The sequence below is a fragment of the Globicephala melas genome, chromosome X (assembly GCF_963455315.2).
Source record: "Globicephala melas chromosome X, mGloMel1.2, whole genome shotgun sequence".
Taxonomy (NCBI): Eukaryota; Metazoa; Chordata; class Mammalia; order Artiodactyla; family Delphinidae; genus Globicephala; species Globicephala melas.
The window spans coordinates 31,211,782-31,232,815 of record NC_083335.1 but is presented as its reverse complement, the minus strand read 5'-3'; the positions used below and the strand labels follow the sequence as shown (position 1 = coordinate 31,232,815).

Below are 21,034 nucleotides of genomic sequence, written 5' to 3'. Positions count from 1 at the left end.
TAAAGCTCCACTTTATGTCTTTCTATAACTTTAAAATGTTTTCTTCTGGTATATAACTTCAGTTTGATAAAATATTTTGTATTGCATATTTTCTATAATTTTTACAATGAAGCTTCTCACTTCAAGTTGAGTAAATATTATGACTAGATGTTTTTTAATAAAAATAAAGCATACCAAATAAATCCATCTGCTATATAAAAATATTTTAAGAATCAGTTTCCAAATACTATGCAGAGCTAAACCCTATAGAGTATTCAGAATCTATCACTAATTTCTAACTCAATTCTGAACTCAATAGCTTAAAAATATTTTTTAATTAAAATCACCAGTTGTATATATGCTGGTACAGTTTAAACAAAAAGAAACCTGAGAGGAAGATACAAGCTTGCATAACAAGGTACAGAGCCCCCCAAAATAACCTTTAATGAATATCACCGTGACTAGAGAAGTTAAAATGAAGAATCAAACACAATTTTTGCCCATAATAAAGAATCTAGAGTTTCTTCTACTTGGCCATTTATTGAATGCTTAGACTTGACACTTTCCTCACCAGGGAAGTTACTGGTATGCATAGTTTGGTATTAAGATCAAAGAGTCGTCTCAAAGAGAAAAGTTCATATCATTGTCATTATATAAGTATAAACACTAAGTATTTGCTGATGCAAGAAAAAGGCTGGATAAAAATTGACCTTTGAATGTATCTTATTCAATTGAAAAAAAGACTGTAATGTTTTAGTCATCTTGACATATTTGTCATTGTTTTAGTTTTTCTTTTTAATGTCCTGACCCAGCTTCCACATTACTACAAAATGATACTTTTTGTTTATACATGCAGAGCTTCAGATATTAGAATTATTATTTTTTAATTAAAACCTGGCCTTTCATGATTTTTAGATGTATTGATATAAATGTTTACACTGTTGTTATGTGAAATTAATGTATTCCCCAATAGATTTTTAAATAATACAATCAGTCTATCTTTCAAAGTTATTTTAAGATCTGATTTTTCATTTGAAATGGATTTAACCCAAGATCTCTTTTTTAAGTTTATTGAGATATAATTCACATTCTATACAATTCACCCATTCTAAAGTATACAACTCGATGGTTTTTAGTATACTCAGAGTTGTACAACCATCACCACAATGTAGAACATTTTTATCCCCAAAAGCAACCCTATACACATTAGCGGTCACTCTCCACTCCCCTAGCCCCCCCTCCCTCTGACAGCTCTAGGCAACCAGAAATCCTTTCTGTCACTATAGATTTGCTTATTCTGAAAACTTGCAAACTTTTAACAGATGTACTTGCTGAGAATGTCAGAGAGGGGTTTTTTTGGTTTTTGTTTTTTTGCGGCACGCGGGCCTCTCACTGTTGTGGCCTCTCCCGTTGCGGAGCACAGGCTCCGGACGCGCAGGCTCAGCGGCCATGGCTCATGGGCCCAGCCGCTCCATGGCATGTGGGATCCTCCCGGACCGGGGCACGAACCCGTGTCCCCTGCATCGGCAGGCGGACTCTCAACCACTGCGCCACCAGGGAAGTCCAGAGAGGTTTTTTATATTGAGGAGTTGGCAAATAAAACAAAAGAAACTTTGTGGTTAGTGCCAGGCAATAAGGTCTTGACTTATCTGGCTAAATCCTTAATTGTTTCACATTTCCGAATGCAATAAAATTTTGCATCTAAACTTCTATTATCCTTATTTTTGTTACTCAATTCTACTTTAGCCCTGCACAATCAAAAAGGAGACATCCTCAAAGTACTACCATTCAAAAGCAATTAATTAGGAAAACCTAAATTTCAAATTCAGTAAACTTAAATTTCTAGTCCATTTCTTTCATTTTTTCCATTCTATCCAATCAGCACTTGCCAAACATGACTATCCTTTCCAGAAATGAGGCATTTACAACAGAAAACTTTTGTGTATATGCTATTTGCAGTTGAATGCCATAAGAAGCAGTTGATTCAAGCTTGCCATCTGTTTTTTCTAAATCTCTAATATGAAACATACTTCCTTAAAATTACACCTATTCAGAAGAGTTTTATGAAACAAAACTGCCTCTCTTCTGATTGGCTTTGCTTTATTCTTTTACAATAGTGGTGTAGCGTAACACATTAGTAGGAACTTTCAATTGGTATACATTTTAGCTGCCAACATCAAATTTTTTTTTAAAGTACATAGAACCTGAATATAAAAACTAGAACCTTCTACCCAAGATATCATATTGATATCTACTATTTAGTAGACTCCTCATTAAAACAATCTTATAATGTCTAATAAAATATATAAATTTTATTTAAATTTACATTTAAAATCCTATTTACATCCCCAAATACTTCTTTTAATCTTTTTTTTTAGTAAATATGCTCTATACACACTAGAAAATAACTGTTTTTATCTGCATTGTGCTAAATATGAGGATGTGATAGAAAATGCATCATTTTGTATTTGAAAGCTTTCTCCAGTGGTTTTGTCATTTGTAATTGCTCCTTTGGTTTGCCATGCTCTGTTGGACTTCAGATTCATTGCTCCAAGTGTCACCAATAGTCTATTCCATTGCTCTCTTTGACATGACACAGTAAGTTTAAAAGGCAGGATAGTGTTAGACAAAGATTGAGATATTAAAAAATCCATGGTAACTTGAAGAGAAAGGTAAGGAAAATTAAATTAATAAATCAACAGGATAAGGCAAGGGGATATGTTTGCTTTAAATAGTCTTTACATAGGACTCGGTGAGAGAAAAAAATGTTTTGAAAAAAAGGTAGAAGAAATAGAAAAGGAGAAGAGTGTACTGTATGGTTCAATTTATGAACTTCTAGCACTGGCAAAAATCATCTATAATGATAGAAATAAGAAAGTGGTTGCCTGGAGTTAGGGGGTGAGGGTGAGGGTGACTACAAAGGAGCAGGAGGACAGAAACATTCTATGTTCGCTGGCAATTACACAGGTGTGTATACCTTCATCAAAACTGATCAAACTATATTTTAAATATGTACACTTTATTATATGTAAATTATACTTCATTAAAGGTATACATATTTAATTTACATATAATAAAGTATTATTTACATATAATAAAAAGTATAAAAGATTTTTAAAATGTCAAAGTGGGCAGTAAAGGGTAACTTTTGGTTTGAATGTGGTCGTGTTTTGATCCTGAATGAAAGATGACCCTTCTCCATGTCTTTCCAAAGTACATTCAGCTCTTTTGTAATGTTAGCATTTACTCATCAACCCTGGATTGAGCTGGCACTTTAATAGCTTTTAGGCACATTAAGATAGGCATTTCTTTGATAGACATTCTACTCTAAATGCCTGCTTTTCCCCCATTATTTAAACTGAGGGGAAAAAAAGCAACGAACTCATCCATTAAATATTCACAGAGTTCTTAGGACTTTTAAAGTACAATTTTGAATTGAAAGTACTGTTTTATAATATCCTTTTTCAGGGTAGGCTAAAAGCAAAAGAACAATACTTTTGCAGGAAAAGCAGGATAAAATCTGTCTTGCACAATCACAAAATTGCCTTTATTGTCACTTTATAAATCAATTATAAATAGCTTCAGAGGTCATGGGATTGCACATATGAGATTCAAAAATATCCTATGCGCTATTTTTGTAGGAGGGAATTGTATGGTGTTTGGATTGCTATGTAGAATGAGGTTGTTTTTTTCTATGTAGAGTCACTAGCCTGCAAAGGAGAAAAATCTATAAAAGTCATGGGGGAATTTACAAAAATAGCTACTCAGTAAGATGGATAGAAACTTGAAATGACAGAACGTTGATAATAATATATATCTTAGGCTTATGTATAAATGAGAGAAAAAGACGGGAAAGGAGAGTGTATGATAGAGGCAAAACATTAATATAAAGAATGTCATGGTTGGGGCAAATCAAGTAAGGCTAAAGAGAGACAGAAATTGAGAAAAAATTTAATTTCCCCTAGGGTATTCCAGACTTCTTCAAAATTAATTAAAATTTTTAAATGTACACTGAAATGTTAGAAGCATCAGAAAATATATTTTCAGTTGATGATTTTGAAGAAATTGTTTTAACTGTCATATTGGGTTTTTTTAATGAAGGAACAGAAATGCTCCATTATAAGATATCTCAATCCTTCCCCAAGGGGTGGGGGTGGGAACCTGCAATAAATAAATCCTTCATGAATAAATGGCATAACCACAATCACAGCTCACATTGTTCTGACTGCAATAGTCACAGTTAACCACTAGGGGGCTGTAATTCCATTGGCAGCAGTTCTCTGACTACGAACGTTTCATTCCCTGCAAGGGTACTTGTACTGGTTGGTGAAATTAAGTGGGCGCTACAGCAGGCAGAACAGGTCATTACTGTGTATTAAAAGGTTTTATGCTTTACTGCATTGCTATGTATAATTGTTATTGTATAGACTAATAACTTGGCCACCAACTTCATCAAGCATGGAGTCTCATCATTGCTCCAAGTTGGCTATTAATTTTGTACCTCAGCTTCTTGAAACATACTAGGTAGAACCAGTTTTACATCCCTTTTCATGAAGAAATTGTTTTTATATACTATAAGTCCCCTACCATTTCATTAAAATAGAGGTTTAATGTGATCATGTGTTCTCACATATATATTTCAATAAATCTTTGTATTATTTGGAGCTGTAAAAGAGATAAGAAAATCCTGGTTCAACTTTTTTTTTATAACATTAAATGTATTTTCTGAAATTTAGATTAAAATAGCAAAGCTCTTATCCAACTTGTTTATTACTAATTTGAATTCAGAACTATTTTTTTTAATTTACTGTCATAAGGAATGAAAAATACAACAATTTGTTCTTATAGTCCATTGCATCTTGGATGATTAAAGGGGTAATTACATTAAATTATTTAAATTGTGGCCTTAAATTTTATCACATAAATATTGTATACTATGATTCAAACATGTTAACTTATATTGATGATTATGAGCTAATAAAATATTTTAATGTCTTCAAATAATATGATAATTAACATTTCATATGTATTTCTCATCACATGAGAACTGGTCTTTAAAGCACACCATTCTACTTACTTGGCTGAAGGAAAGAACTAGCTTTGTAGGGGAGAAAAATCTTTTCCTCTACCCTGTTGGGTTCTATTCTTGAGGACTGCAAATTAAACTGACAAATGAGAGATTAAAAGCAGTAAAAGGTTTATTTCACATGTATATGGGAGCAACAAAAGAAAACAGCTGGCTTGTTTAATGGTTCAAGTTAAAGGCATATATACCTAATTTAGCAGGGAGAAGGGAAGGGTAAGGAATGGCTTCTATGGGAAAAACAAGTAAGTTTCATTTGGAAAGACAGATGGGTTTTTAGGAGAACAGACAGGCGATAAGATTGTGGTAATGTTTGTCTATACAGGTATGAGTGGTCTTTACATCTTTAGAGCCATAAAACTCCCCTGGAGAAGGGGTTTATGGTAGCCTCATTTCCCAGAAGTTGCTGTTTTTAGTCAGATAAGGGAAGCTCCGAAGTGGCTTTTTTTCTGCATCTATTGAATCTCAAAATGTCTTCAACTTAAAATAATCTGTATACCAACTCTGTGGGGGCTCTAAGTGGGTTCCCACAGCTTTATATTTTAAGAAAATCTTTGTATTTAAAAGTTTGGGTCATGTTTTATGTGCTTTGGGAAACTTCTTATGCTTAAAACATGTTAAATATTAATGTTGTTATACCAAATTAATTTGTCCTACTGCAAAAATGTAGCTAGCTAATATTTGTTTTAATTTTGTTTCCACATCCCAAAACAAATACTGTCAATAGATACTTTTAAAATAATTGATACTGAAATGGTGATTTTTCAAATGCTATTTCCCCTTCCAGCTTCCAGTATCATTTTAATACCTATGGGTAAAATAGCATTTAACTACTCCTGGTCTGTAATTATTTTATGTGAAATTATGTTTTAACTTAATATTTGACTTAGAATTTTGCTGATTCATTTATAATACTTAGCTGATATTTAATTTCTTCTTGAACTGAAGGACTGACACTGATATACATCCTATACTAATGTTTGTTTGTTTTTTAATTCATTTTGTATAAATGAGACTGTCTTTATTCTGGTGCTAATGGATATCAGCCTCATTACTTTTCAGTTATGCCTTATACGTGAATAGTGTAAATAGTTACCTTACTTATAGAGTTCTTATTGCATTTTTCTAAATGTTTGCTTTTAGGGTTATCAGCCAATATCCATGAGCATCTGTAGGCCAATGATCACCGTCCTTCAAAAATAATTGTAAGTATACCCATAAACATGCCCGAGGACTCTTATTTGCAATAATATTCAACCATTATATTTAGGTGATTCCTATTATTTAGCTAATTTAGACCTACCTCTGACCTAGTAAAACATTTGCCATTAGTGACTTACCATATCTGAAGAAGAATATTATTTAACTGGTAAACGACATTTTAATGCCACCTTAGAAAAGATCTCAGTCTATCTTATTACCAAATAATGTGATCAACAGACACCTTTGCCAAAGTGTTAACCATCACCTGACTTTATATTAAATATATTTTTAAAAGATAGTCTAAGAACAATTAAGTTACAAAATATAAATGCTCCATTTTCTCCTTAAGAAACAAACTCTTATATCCAAGATTGGGGCATAGGAAATCCAGTTATTATTTTCCTATTATAAATTTTACAAAACAAACCTCTTGAAAATATTCCTGGTGGATCGACCTGAAAATCTCAGGAAGAATAAGAGGGAAAACTGAACTTTGTTTCTCAAAAGGGGATATCAAGTTATAAATGCTGAAAAACACTGCTCTAGAGAATGGACAACTCAGCATTCTATAGGCTTCCTGAGCATGATTATTTGACTGGGTAAAATATATTACAAGTTAGGTAAGGTGGGTCAACATATGGTCTCTTATTTTAAACTCCAAACTGCAGAGGGGATTCTCAATTAAATTTGAGTGTTCTCAGAGTCATATACATATATTTAATACCACAAAATGTTTTTAGAATGATAGTTTTGGGGGAAGAACTGATATGATCGTGGAGGTTAACTCACTTTGACAGTAAAATTTTAACAGACTCATTTAGTATAAAATTAATATATACTCAATATATAAATGAAATTAAGTAACACAAAAATAGAGAGTGGAACTCTATCAAAATTGGAAAGAGATTAGGGAAGGAATAGGGTTGGGAATGTCTGTTATATGCATTATTGATAATCAAAAAATAGAAGAAGAGAATGGTGATTTTACATCAAGACAGTTGCATTAAAATGACTGTATTAAAATGTACCAGTAGTTAGAATGGCGACCATTAAACTGTCTTGCTTTGTTATTTAATGAATCATCATTTACGATGATGACAAAGGTTTTACTTCCTTTGTTAAGTATGTATTGAAAAAGTTATTGAAAGCCAGCTTTCCAAAGAGAAAAAAATGAAATTTAAAAAGTGTAAAATGTAAAAATTGAAAGAGCCCCAGCAGCTCTCCTCAGAGTGCACAGGAAGTCACTCATTATAAGTTTGTGAAGATCCTAGCTTGCCTGCAAATATTTTCACTGTGTTGGAGAAATAGGTTAAGGTACACATGCAGGTAAGTTTACATTCTCAAGCTTCAAACTGTGCTCACACAAGGCCATCTCACATAAATCAATGGCCTCATAAGCCTTGCCTTAAGACCAAGTAAAGACCAAGGTAGTAAAGACCAATGTCAGCCTTAGTAGAATGTGACGTAAGTCAATTTTATTTTTAGTATCTCCCTTTCAGCACTATTCCATCCTTACCATATTGTCTCCATTATGATTGCTCCTTGCTCTTCTCCCAGGCTTGTGCACCCCTCTTTGTACACACACCCGCTGACATCTTGCTCTTATCCAGCTTTTAATTGGAGAAGATCTGATACACAAATTCATCCTAGGGTGGCAATACCTAATAAGTCCTATCCCATCCAGAGAGGCACGTTTTAACATTGAAAATGTGGCTCCAACAACTGAATTTCTTGATGGGCTGAAAGAGAAAATGTGCCCCAAATCTCATCACGTGGGTATGTAAGGTTGTTGCCTACTTCACTTCTCTGAAAGGCTGGCCTTGTCAGGGCATGTTAGTGACATGAAAAATATATGTACAACCTGCTTAATATAAAGGTTAGAGACTGGTTATTTATGGTAAATAATTTTGTTAATGTTAAATGTGTTAATTCTCACTGTATATAGAAGAGTACCAAGAGTTATGTTATAATGTATAATGTATATGTGTACATTCCAAGTCTTTAAAATGATATTTTCCAAGTCTTTAAAATGTTGGGTACCTGGTGATTTCTGTGGCTATTTTAGCTATATAAGATTCAATTGATCTTAAAAAATAAGTCAGTTGACCTGATTTGTCTCCAGCTGTCATTCGAATTTAGTAAGACCTTCCCTAAAGCCCTACTTATGCTACCTATGCTACTGTGAAATACGTATATCACAGTCAAGGTAATAATTTAGGTAATGTATTCAAAGTCTCCTATGAAAAATGATCAGTTGGACAACTGTGCTTCTCCTGAGCTGGATAAGGTTTGTAATATCAGTAAGTATCAAAAGTAAACATTATCTTTTTTCTGTAAAGCCATATTAGCATTTAAAGTTTCTTCTCAGAAAACACTAATGTAATGAAGAAATGGTGTACATACATTGATTCTACACTGTCATGGTAGGATTTATACTTGTCGCTCTCTTGACACATATATTAACAATTTAAGAATTTTATCTTCTATCTTTTAACCTTTTATTTATGTGGCCTTCTATTGCTAAGAATAAATACAAATTCACCTAGAATTTTTTTTCAGTATGAGTTCTTTGATATATAACTGAGTGTCTATTATTGCAGAGTTTTTTCTCTAGATAATTAAATTACTTTAGTTAAAACCTAAGTAGACTATAACAAAAATCAAGTATTACCTACATTGATAGACAATTCCATTATTTTCACTTTGCAGTGTATTGTACTTAGTTGCTTTATTCACAAATAGTTTAATTTCTTGGATTTGATAAAATAAGTGTATTTTATCACTCTTCAACTCTTCATTTGGTTAAAGTAAATAATACATAATTAAAACTCATGAAATATATACAGAATTGAGTGTTAAGTAACAGAATATAGTGTGTCCCGTGAAGAGTATATGTCTTTTATGTCACCTATAGGAACTAACATGGTACAATATCTCACACATAATATGTATTTAATAATATATTCAATAATTCATTCAATAATAACAAACTAATAATGGTAAAATAATGGCACTTCTAGAAGAGAGGTACTCAATCAGGCATGATTTTTAGCAAATGAATATATATACACATTCAAAGCATAGGAAAACCTCAGCCTTTGTAAGACAATTCCACATGCCTCACATTTTTTACCTTTATTAATATTCCAAAAATTTAAGTGGTCCTTTATAATAATCAATTAAACTGAAAAACATGGCATTAACTAAGTACTTAAAGAAATATTTATTGATTTTAATAATCTAATTGAGCCAATTGATAACTTGAAAAACCACGTACCATACACATTTTTCACTCTGAGTAGCCTGCACCAAAATCCACCAAGGCTGACAATAGTTTAGAGTGTACACATCCTAAGCTATTTCAACTGTTCAAAAGAAGTGAAAGTTACTTTATTTTGGAAAGGTAAGTAGCCCAGCAGTTTCAAAGGAGAGTTACATTTCCATCCATACTAGATAATAACAGTAAAATAATTTCACATGTATGTTTTCTGTTTTGGGATATATGCCTTTCAAAATATGCTTCCACTTTTAAAGTATACATTTTCAAAACATTTATATCTCCTTAAATATAAAATATGGGTATAACTTAAGTAACTGCAGTAAGCAAATTAATATATGTCATATAAGAGGATATCATGATCAAAGAGTTTATGACATAAACGTTGATTTTTTTACTTCACTCTTTTAAAATATGTATTAGTCTTAAGTTTAGTACATATTGCTCTAATTTAAATAATACCACATATTTTAAAAATAAAATACAGATACTTTAGTGGAGTGGAATTTTTATATGTTGTGTGAAATGAATATTTGTGTATTGAGTCATGTTTCTATTGCATTTTACTCTAATTGTTTTTTCTTTAACTCAAATTTTAAAATTACTTTACCTCCACCAAAATTATACATGTGATCCTGACAAGTAATACATTGCATAGGTTAGCTTGCCAACAATTGCTTTCTGAAATATTCCCTTTTTATAAATCTAGGTACGGTCATTCATTTAAATTTCTCAAAATTAAATATCTTTATTTGTATTTTTAGAGATACTAATAAGCTAGTACTAAACTAATAAAAAGAGAATAAGAAAACATGAAAATCAAATATTTATGGTATGTTCATTAAAATCTGTATATAATTAACTGCCATTCCACTGAGTATTCTCATTGACTTCATAGGGTTTTGATTACGAGAGAACAAACTTTCAATGTGTTGCAAGTTTCTTAGCATCATTGCTAATGGCACTATCACTTAGATAGCTAGATTAGGCAAGAAACGGTCAGCCATCCTTGAACATCTTCCTATCCCTTATGTCCCATAACCAAATTCATCACTAACTCCTGTCAGTTTTAGCTCCTAAATGTCTTCACTCCATTTCTACCATCATTATACCAGTTTGGCTTTCCATTATCTTTTGTCTGAGTACTGGAATAGGCTCCTAACTAATATGCACCCAATTATACATTTGCACTCCCAAATTCATTCTTCCAAATCTTATTTCTCTTAGAATAAATACCCATATATTTATCATGGTTTACAAGGGACCACCTGATCTGGCCCCTGTCAACCTCTTCAGCATCATATTTTACACTTTCCCCTCACCCTCCTCATGAATGCTTCAGCGGCATGGTCTACTTCCAGTTCCTTGAACTCACCATTCTCTCTCTTCTGCTGTGAAAACTTCCTTGCATTTCTCACCTCTCCTAACACATCGCCAGTTAACTTCTTTTAAACCTTCAAAACATAACCTAAAAGATATTTCTTCTGGGAACAGGGAAGCCCTCTTGCCTACCTACCTCCCAAGACTAAGTCAGTTTCCTCTGTTATATACCCTCATAGGTAACACTGTGTAACTTCCCACCATAGCACTTATCACAGTCCATAATTATACATTTATGTTTGTGATTAGGTGAGGATTGCTATGGCCTACACTAGATGTGAACTCCATGAGATCAGGGACTGTATTTGCTTTTGCTCAGTATTATATTCTTAGTGACTAGAAGAGTGCCCAACATATGATTCAGTAACTATTCATTGACTGACTAACTGAATGAACAAATTTAGGTATTATCTATTAAAAGTCATTTGTGTAACTTTTTGTGATGGTTAATCTGTGGTTGTTCAATTGCAGAAGATTTTTTCTACTCCTCCCCAGTGGTAGTTATAAATATTGCAGCCTGGTGAAAAATTAGACCCCTCAGTTACTAAGGCCTTAACATAGGGTTTCAAATGTCAGCTACCTACTAAGTTTGACAGCAGTAAAAGTATTGCCATGACTTTAAATGTAACATTAGCTATACAAGCAGCTGACACTTTTATAAATGCCTAATACCACATATGAATTGTTGAATAGTCCAACAGAGATATTGAATAAGTCTCTCTTGCCCTGTTCCATGCACTAAGAGCTTCATATTCACATAACCAAATTATATCACTGCTATGCATTATTAAATAAGTAAATTCAAATTTGTGGCAAATGAATTAAGCATAAGTTGTAAAGTATTAAGGATTACTGCTAATGGAGCTTACGTTTCACACTAAAAAAGAATGGGGGTGGGGGAGGGATGGACTGGGAGTTTGGGGTTAGTAGATACAAAATATTACATATAGAATGGATAAACAACAATGTCCTACTGTATAGCACAGGGAAACATATTCAATATCCTGGGATAAACCATAATGGAAAAGAATATGAAAAATAATGTGTATATGTGTATAACTGAGTCACTTTGCTGTACAGCAGAAATTAATGCAATATTGTAAATCAACTATACTTCAATAAAAAATTAATTTAAAAAGAATATATATATTGCATTTAATTATGAATAATAATTGATTATATGAATATATGGAATATATTTAATGAATATATATATTAATATAATTGAAATGTGATGTTACTAAATGAATACATTGCTAAGTGGTCTAATTCTTAGTTCATATTTCCTCCTGGCTAATGAAGCTTTCTCATTTCTACTTTAGTCTCATACTGTACTTTATTTTTATTCCACTGAATTTCACTTGCTATCTTGCAGTGGCCCAAGTTTGTCTTAAATTACATATATCTGCCATAACTCATACAGTTTAATATCCTAGTCATGTTTCCATTTTTTCATCTGTTAAAATATCGACAAACAATTTTAAGACAGCACAATGAGTGTTAGAGCAATGTTTCACAAAACTTACTGTGGATAGAATCATCTAGGGATCCTTTAAACCTGCAGATTCTGATTCATTAGGTCTGAGAAGGAGCCAGAGAGTCTGCGTTTCTAACAAGCTCCCAGGTGATGTTGATGCTGCTGGTGCTCGGCCTATATTTGGAGTAGTAAGGTAACAGCAGGAGTCAACAAACTTTTTATGAAAAGGGTCAGATAGTAAATATTTTTGATGTTGTGGACCATATGGTCTCTTGAAACTTTTCAGCTCTGCTGTTGTAGCATGAAGTCAGCTATAGACAACATACACATAAATGAGTATGGGTGGGGCTAGGTTCGAAGAAAACTTTATGAATACTGAAATTTGAATTTCATACTGTTTTCACTTAGTATGATATATTATTCATCTTTTTTTTTCCCAACCATATACAAATGTAAATGCCATTCTTAGCTCATAGGCCATACAAAAACAACCTGTAGTCTATCGACCACACTGCTAGTCCATAAAGTACCAATGGGTGACTTTGCCTGAGGCTGGAGGTGTGTGGTAAGACAGGTTCTGTAGAAAACATTACAGCTGCCTTGAAGAAGTAATGGTTTTCTGGACAGAGAAGAAGTAGGAAGTGAAAGAGAGAGCTATAGGCAAGCAACAGCATTAGTGGTTTCTAAACTGAAAGCATAGGAGTGTGACATAAGAACAACAAGCCTGCCTAGGTGGAGAAGGATCAAAGGAAATGGGAATTACTTATATGCATATCTAAATAATTTCCAGTTTTAATGAGTAGTGGTGTCAAGTGAGCAGAATGAGAAGTGGGGGATGCTATTAAGTTCCACATTTTAGAATTTCCAGAGAGTACTGGTACACTGGGAGGGAAAAAGAGAATAGAAATGATTAAGTAAACCAGGACAAAATGCATTTGAAAGGTCAGGACTCTCTGCAAGTGACTACAGACTGTTCTCAGTTGAAAGCTTTGGAGAAGCATTGATGTAAATGATCAGGGTTCACAAATTCATTGATGAATAGTGAAATGAGTATCACAAAGATAGGCAGAGCAAGGCAGGCAAGCCATTTGTCCACTGTTACAAAGCACACAGCAAAGTCAAAAGGGCACCTAAGAACTGACAACTGAAAATTAAAAAATGGTCTCAGGAGGCGGAGTCAAGATGGCAGTGTGGGAAGATGCAAAGTTAATGTCTCCCCACAACTAGGGTGCCTGCCGGCTGCTAGTGGGGAACTCTGATGCCCAAGGAGACAGGAGGAACCCCAAGTGAACTGGTGGCTTTTGGGATCTTGGTTCATGAGCCTGGGGTCAGGCCAAAATTCCTGCAGTGGGAGCTCCAAGTCTTAACCACTGGACTAACGGAGAACTTCAGACCCCAGGAAATATTCATTGGAGTGAGGTCTCATGGAGGTCCTCATCTCAGCACCAAGACCCAGCTCTACTCAATAGCCTACAAACTCCAGTATTTGAAGCCTCAGGCCAAACAACCAGTAAGACAGGAACACAATCCTACTCATAAAAAAAAAAAAAGAGAGAGATGGCAAAAAATATGTCACAGATGAAGGAGCAAGGTAAAAGCCTACAAGACCAAATAAATGAAGACAAAATAGGTAATCTACCTGAAAAAGAATTCAGAGTAATGATAGTAAAGATGATCCAGAATCTTGGAAATAAATGGAAGCACAGATTGAGAAAATACAAGAAATGTTTAACAAAGATCTAGAAGAAATAAAGAACAAACAGAGACGAACAACACAATAACTAAAATGAAAAATACACTAGAAGGAATCAACAACAGAATAACTGAGGCAGAAGAACGAATAAGTGAGCTGGAAGGCAAAATGGTGGAAATAACTACTGAGGAGCAGAATTAAGAAAAAAGGATGAAAAGAATTAAAGACAATCTCAGAGACCTCTGGGACAGTACTAAATGCACCAACATTCGAATTATAGGGGTCCCAGAAGAGGAAGAGAAAAAGAAAGGGTCTGAGAAAATATTTGAAGAGATTATAGTTGAAAACTTCCCTAACATGGGAAAGGAAATAGTCACCCAAGTCCAGGAAGCACAGAGAGTCCCATACAGGATAAATCCTAGAAAAAACACATCAAGACACATATTAATCAAACTAACAAAAATTAAATTCAAAGAAAAATATTAAAAGCAGCAAGGGGAAAACAAAAAATAACATACAAAGGAATCTCATAAGGTTATCAGCTGATTTTTCAGCAGAAAATCTGCAGGCCAGAAGGGAGTGGCAGAATATACATAAAGTGATGAAAGAGAAAAACCTACAACCAAGATTACTCTACCCAGCAAGGATCTCATTCAGATTCAATGGAGAAGTCAACAGCTTTTCAGAGAAGTAAAAGCTAAGAGAATTCAGCACCACCAAACCAGCTTTACAACAAATGCTAAAGAAACTTCTCTAAGCGGGAAACACAAGAAAAGAAAAAGACCCATAAAAACAAACTCAAAACAATTAAGAAAATGGTAATAGGAACATACATATCAATAATAACCTTGAATGTAAATGGATAAAATGCCCCAACCAAAAGACACAGACTGGCTGAATGGATACAAAACCAAGACTCATATTTATGCTGTCTACAAGAGAGCTACTTCAGACCTAGGGAAACATACAGACTGAAAGTGAAGGGATGGAAAAAGATATTCCATGCAAATGGAAGTCAAAAGAAAGCTGGAGTAGCAATACTCATATCAGTTGAAATAGACTTTAAAATAAAGACTGTTATAAGAGATAAGGAGAGACAGTACATAATGATCAAAGGATCAATCCAAGAAGAAGATATAACAGTTATAAATGTTTATGCATCCAACATAGGAGCACCTCAATACATAATGCAAATGTTAACAATCATGAAAGGAGAAATCAACAGTAACACAATAATAGTAGGGGACTTTAACACACCACTTAGACCAATGGACAGATCATCAAAATAGAAAATAAATAAGGAAACACAAGCTTTAAATGACACAAGAGACCAGACAGATCTAATTGATATTTATAGAACATTCCACCCAAAAGTGGCAGAATGCACTTTCTTCTCAAGTTCACACGGAACATTATCCAGGATAGATCACATCTTGGGTAACAAATCAAGCCTTGGAAAATTTAAGAAAATTGAAATCGTATCAAGCATCACTTCTGACCAAAACACTATGAGATTGGAAATCAATTACAGGAAAAAAAACTGTAAAAAAACACAAATATATGGAGGCTAAACAGTGCACTACTAAATAACCAAGAGATCATTGCAGAAATCAAAGAAGAAATTAAAAAATACATAGAAACAAATGACCATGAAACACGATGATCCAAAACCTATGGGATGCAGCAAAAGCAGTTCTAAGAGGAAAGTTTATAGCAATAAAATCTCACCTCAAGAGACAAGAAAAATCTCAATCTCAAATAATAAATCTAACCCTACATACTCAAAACAACTAGAGAAAGAAGAACAAAGAAATTCCAAAGTCAGTAAAAGGAAAGAAATCATAAAAATTAGAGCAGAAATAAATGAAATAGAAATGAAGAAAACAATAGCAAAGATAAATAAAACTAAAAGCTGGATCTTTGAGAAGATAAACAAAATTGATAAACCATTAGCCAGACTCATCAAGGAAAAAAGGGGGAGGACACAAAACAATAAAATTAGAAATGAAAAAGGAGAAATCACAACTGACACTGCAGAAATACAAAGGATTATAAGAGACTACTAAAAACAACTATATGCCAATAAAACGGACAACCACAAAGAAATGGATAAATTCTTGGAAAGGTACAATTTTCCAAGACTGAACCAGGAAGAATTAGGAAATATAAACAGACATATCACACATAATGAAATTGAAACCATAATTTAAAATCTTCTAACAAACAAAAGTCCGGGACCAGATGGCTTCACAGGCGAATTCTATCAAACATTTAGAGAAGAGCTAACATCGATACTTCTCAAACTCTTCCAAAAAACTGCAGAGGGAGAAACACTCCCAAATTCATTCTACGAAGCCACCATCACCCTGATACCAAAACCAGAAAAAGATACCACAAAAAAAGAAAATTATAGACCAATATCCCTGATGAACATAGATGTGAAAATCCTCAACAAAATAGTAGCAAACAGAATCCAACAGCACATTAAAAGGATCATACACCATGATCAAGTGGGATTTATCCCAGGGATGCAAGGATTCTTCAATATATGCAAATCAATCAATGTGATACACCACATTAACAAATTAAGGAATAAAAACCATATGATCAATATGCACCATGCATCTCAATAGATGCAGAAAAAGCTTTTGACAAAATTCAACACCATTTTATGATAAAAACTGTCCAGAATATGGGCATAGAGGGAACCTACCTCAACATAATAAAGGTCATATATGACAAATCCACAGCAAGCATCATACTCGATGGTGAAAAACTGAAAGCATTTCCACTAAGATCAGGAACAAGACAAGGATGTCCACTCTTGCCACTCTCATTCAACATAGTGTTGGATGTCCTGGCCATGGAAATCAGAGAAGAAAAAGAAATAAAAGAATACAAATTGGATAAGAAGAAGTAAAACTCTCACTGTTTGCTGATGACATGATACTATACATAGAGAATCCTAAAGATGCCACCAGAAAACTACTAGAATTAATCAGTTAATTTGGTAAGGCTGCAGATACAAAATTAACGCACAGAAATCTCTGGCATTCCTATACACCAACAACAAAAAATCAGAAAGAGAAATTAAGGAAACACTCCCATTTACCATTGCAACAAAAAGAATAAAATACCTAGGAATAAACCTGCCTAAGGAGGTGAAAGACCTGTACTCAGAAAACTATAAAACACTGATGAAAGAAATCAAAGATGACATAAACAGATGGAGAAATATACCATGTTCTTGGATTGGAAGAATCAATACTGTGAAAATGACTATACTACCTAAAGCAATCTACAGATTCAGTGCAATCCCCATCAAACTACCAATGGCACTCTTCACAAAATTAGAACAAAATATTTTACAATTCGATGGAAACACAAAAGACCCCAAATAGCCAAAGCAATCTTGAGAAAGAAAAACGGAGTTGGGGGAATCAGGCTCCCTGACTTCAAACTATACCACAAAGCTACAGTAATCAAGACAGTATGGTACTGGCACTTAAACAGAAATATAGATCAATGGAACAGGATAGAAGGCCCAGAGATAAACCCACACACCTATGATCAACTAATCTATGACAAAGGAGGCAAGAATATACAATGGAGAAAAGACAGTCTCTTCAATAAGTGGTGTGGGAAAACTGGACAGCTACATGTAAAAGAATGAAATTAGAACACTACCTAACACCATACATATATATAAACTCCAAATGGATTAAAGACTTAAATGTAATACCAGACACTCTAAAACTCTTAGAGGAAAATATAGGAAAAAACACTCTTTGACATAAACCATAGCAAGATCTTTTTTGACCCACCTCCTAGAGTAACGGAAATAAAAACAAAAATAAACAATTGGGACTTAATTAAACTTAAAATATTTTGCACAGCAAAGGAAACCATAAACAAGACAAAAAGACAACCCTCAAAATGGGAGAAAATATTTGCAAATGAAACAACAGAGAAAGGATTAATCTCCAAAATATACAAACAGCTCATGTAGCTCAATATCAAAAAAACAAAAAGTCCAGTTAAAAAATGGGTGGAAGACCTAAATAGACATTTCACCAAGGAAGACATACAGATGACCAAGCGGCACATGAAAAGATGTTCAACATCACTAATTATTAGAGAAATGCAAATCAAAACTACAATGAGGTATCACCTTGTGCCAGTCAGAATGGCCATTATCAAAAAATCTAGAAACAATAAATGGTGGAAAGAGTGTGGTGAAAAGGAAACTCTCTTGCACTGTTGGTGGGAATGTAAATTGATACAGCCACTATGGAAAACAGTATGGAGGCTCCCTAAAAAACTAAAAATAGAAATACCATATGATGCAGCAATCCCACTACTGGGCATATATCCTGAGAAAACCATAATTCATAAAGATATATGTACCATAATGTTCATTGCAGCACTATTTACAATAGCCAGGACATGGAACCAATCTAAATGTCCATCGACAGATGAATGGATAAAGAAGATGTGGCACATATATACAATGGAATATTGCTCAGCCATAAAAAGAAACGAAATTGAACTGCTTGTAGTGAGGTGGATGGACCTAGAGACTGTCATAGAGTGAAGTAAGTCAGAAAGAGAAAAAGTTAATACCGTATGCTAACGCATATATATGGAATCTAAAAATAAAATAAAATAAAATGGGGCTTCCCCGGTGGTGCAGTGGTTGAGAGTCCGCCTGCCGATGCAGGGGACACCGGTTCATGCCCCGGTCCGGGAAGATCCCACATGCCGCGAAGAGGCTGGGCCCGTGAGCCATGGCCACTGAGCCTGCGCGTCCGGAGCCTGTGCTCCGCAATGGGAGAGGCCACAACAGTGAGAGGCCCGCGTACCACAAAAAAAAAAAAAAAAAAGATACTGATGAACCTAGTTGCAGGGCAGGAATAAAGAGGTAGACATAGAAAATGGACTTGAGGAACTGGGGTGGGAGGGCGAAGCTGGGGCGAAGTGAGAATAGCATCGACATATATACACTACAATAGATGACTGGTGGAAAGCAACAGCATAGCACAGGGAGATCAGCTCAGTGCTTTGTGACCACCTAGAAGGGTGGGATAGGGAGGATGGGAGGGAGGCTCAGGAGGGAGGGTATATGGGGACATGTGTATGTATATGTCTGATTCACCTTGTTGTGCAACAGAAACTAACACAGTATTGTTTAGCAATTATATTCCAATAAAGATCTATTTTAAAAAAGAAAAAAATATGGTCTCTACCAATGTCTCAGCATCTGACAGACTTTGCTGATGAGCTACAGTGTAGGCATACACAATGACAGGCACAACAAGCATATAGATTTTATAGAAGATGTTTCTATTACTTCTGTGGAAGTGGAAGTGGAGTGAGATGATGAAATATTACAAAAAACACCAGAGTTAGGAATTATGAAAGATGGAATATCAAGTACAAAATTAACTCAATCCAAATACTTTTAGGAATTCTTACTCTTCCTCTAATTCTCTTTCCATTTTCCATCTCATCCCTCCCAAAAGGACTTTGTCCAGTTGTTTTGGAGTTTTGTTTCATTGGAATGCTAGACGTGAAATAAGATTTAATGAGAAATTATTATACACAAGAGACTTCAGAATTAAAAAAAAATTTCTCCCAACAAGCTAATAAATGGGGAATTTTTGCTCCCACTTATTTACCTGTATCTCCCTGAAAACAGGAAGTGCATCTACTAGTAGCTGTGGCTTAGTCATAACCCAGGGATAAAAACGGAAGGCAGAGCAAAGGGAGAGTTTTCACTTTTCCACACTAGAGGGAACGCACAAATTTTGGTCAGAAAATTTTAGGTAATTTTTAAATACTGACTGACCATGAGAGGAAAGGTAACAGAGTTTTATTAATCAGAGTTAGAAGAGCAAATGTAGACATAGGGAATTTTAAGTTTTTTTAACATTCAAAGGACCTGTGATCAAGTTCCCCATCAAATGAGGAGCGATGTTATACATAGTTATAAGTTATCACTTACTGAATACTACTCAATGTCAGGCAATATGCTGAAAATTATACAAATTATTCCATTTAATTTTCACAACATTCCAATGAAAGTGCTTATTATTACCTGTACTTAATATATGAGGCCTCGAGGGCTTAAGTGAGTTATCCAAAGTCTCTTGAGTCCTATGGACTTGCCAAAGAAAAACTGCTATTATGTCAATCCAGTAATATTAAGTGCCTAGCACATACCAGATGCTAGACAAAAGTTAGCTATTGTTGTTTTTATTGTTACTATTGTTATTAGTATTATTGCCATTTACTCACCTCCTCTAAGCCTTGTTTAGCTCAACAATAACATGGAAGTTAGTATGATATAAATTTGTCAGATGGATTACATGCAACAACCCACTTAAAGTTTCTAGCATATAAAAGCCACTTAGTAAATGTCAAAACTGTATGAACTTTTCTCTTGAAGGATACTTTATATTTTTAAATGAGGCCAAACAAGGCAGTAGATATTGATATTTCCAGTTATTTAGTGGCATACCCCTGGATAATGAACTGGACAGTTTGTCTTCAGAAAACAATGTTTGACTAGAAAATGAATTTGGTTTAAGTACCTGGCGTCAGGAGGTTAAGAGAGTTTATGGCTAAAATACTCAGCACATACTTCAAAGATTCTGAGCTTTCTTCCTGCTCCATCTACTACTTCCTATAGTTTGTATCTCTAAAGACTTGTACAGATATTTCCAAAGTATTTGTGTATTTAACAAAATAGTATTATTCATAATGTTATTAAAATAGTATAATTCATTCATTTGTGCCCCAGTTTAAACATTGTCTTTTAATAGTTCAAGCAATGCTTATCGATAATGTGGGAGTACTCAATAAATGTGTTCAATAAACGTTGTATGAAAGTGTGAATGAATGACTCGTACATTATTATTTATTATTTTTATATCTTTAGAT

The 21,034-nt window shown here is 34.0% G+C and overlaps 1 protein-coding gene across 1 annotated transcript in view; it reads left to right on the top strand.

Moving 5' to 3' along the window:
* HTR2C (5-hydroxytryptamine receptor 2C) overlaps window positions 1–21,034 on the top strand; it is a 258,300-nt gene that overhangs the window by 18,035 nt on the left and 219,231 nt on the right. Inside the window, exon 2 of the mRNA XM_030835721.2 lies at window positions 6,206–6,267. The gene's annotated coding sequence lies outside the window, so the exon portion shown is untranslated. The remainder of the gene's footprint in view (window positions 1–6,205; window positions 6,268–21,034) is intronic.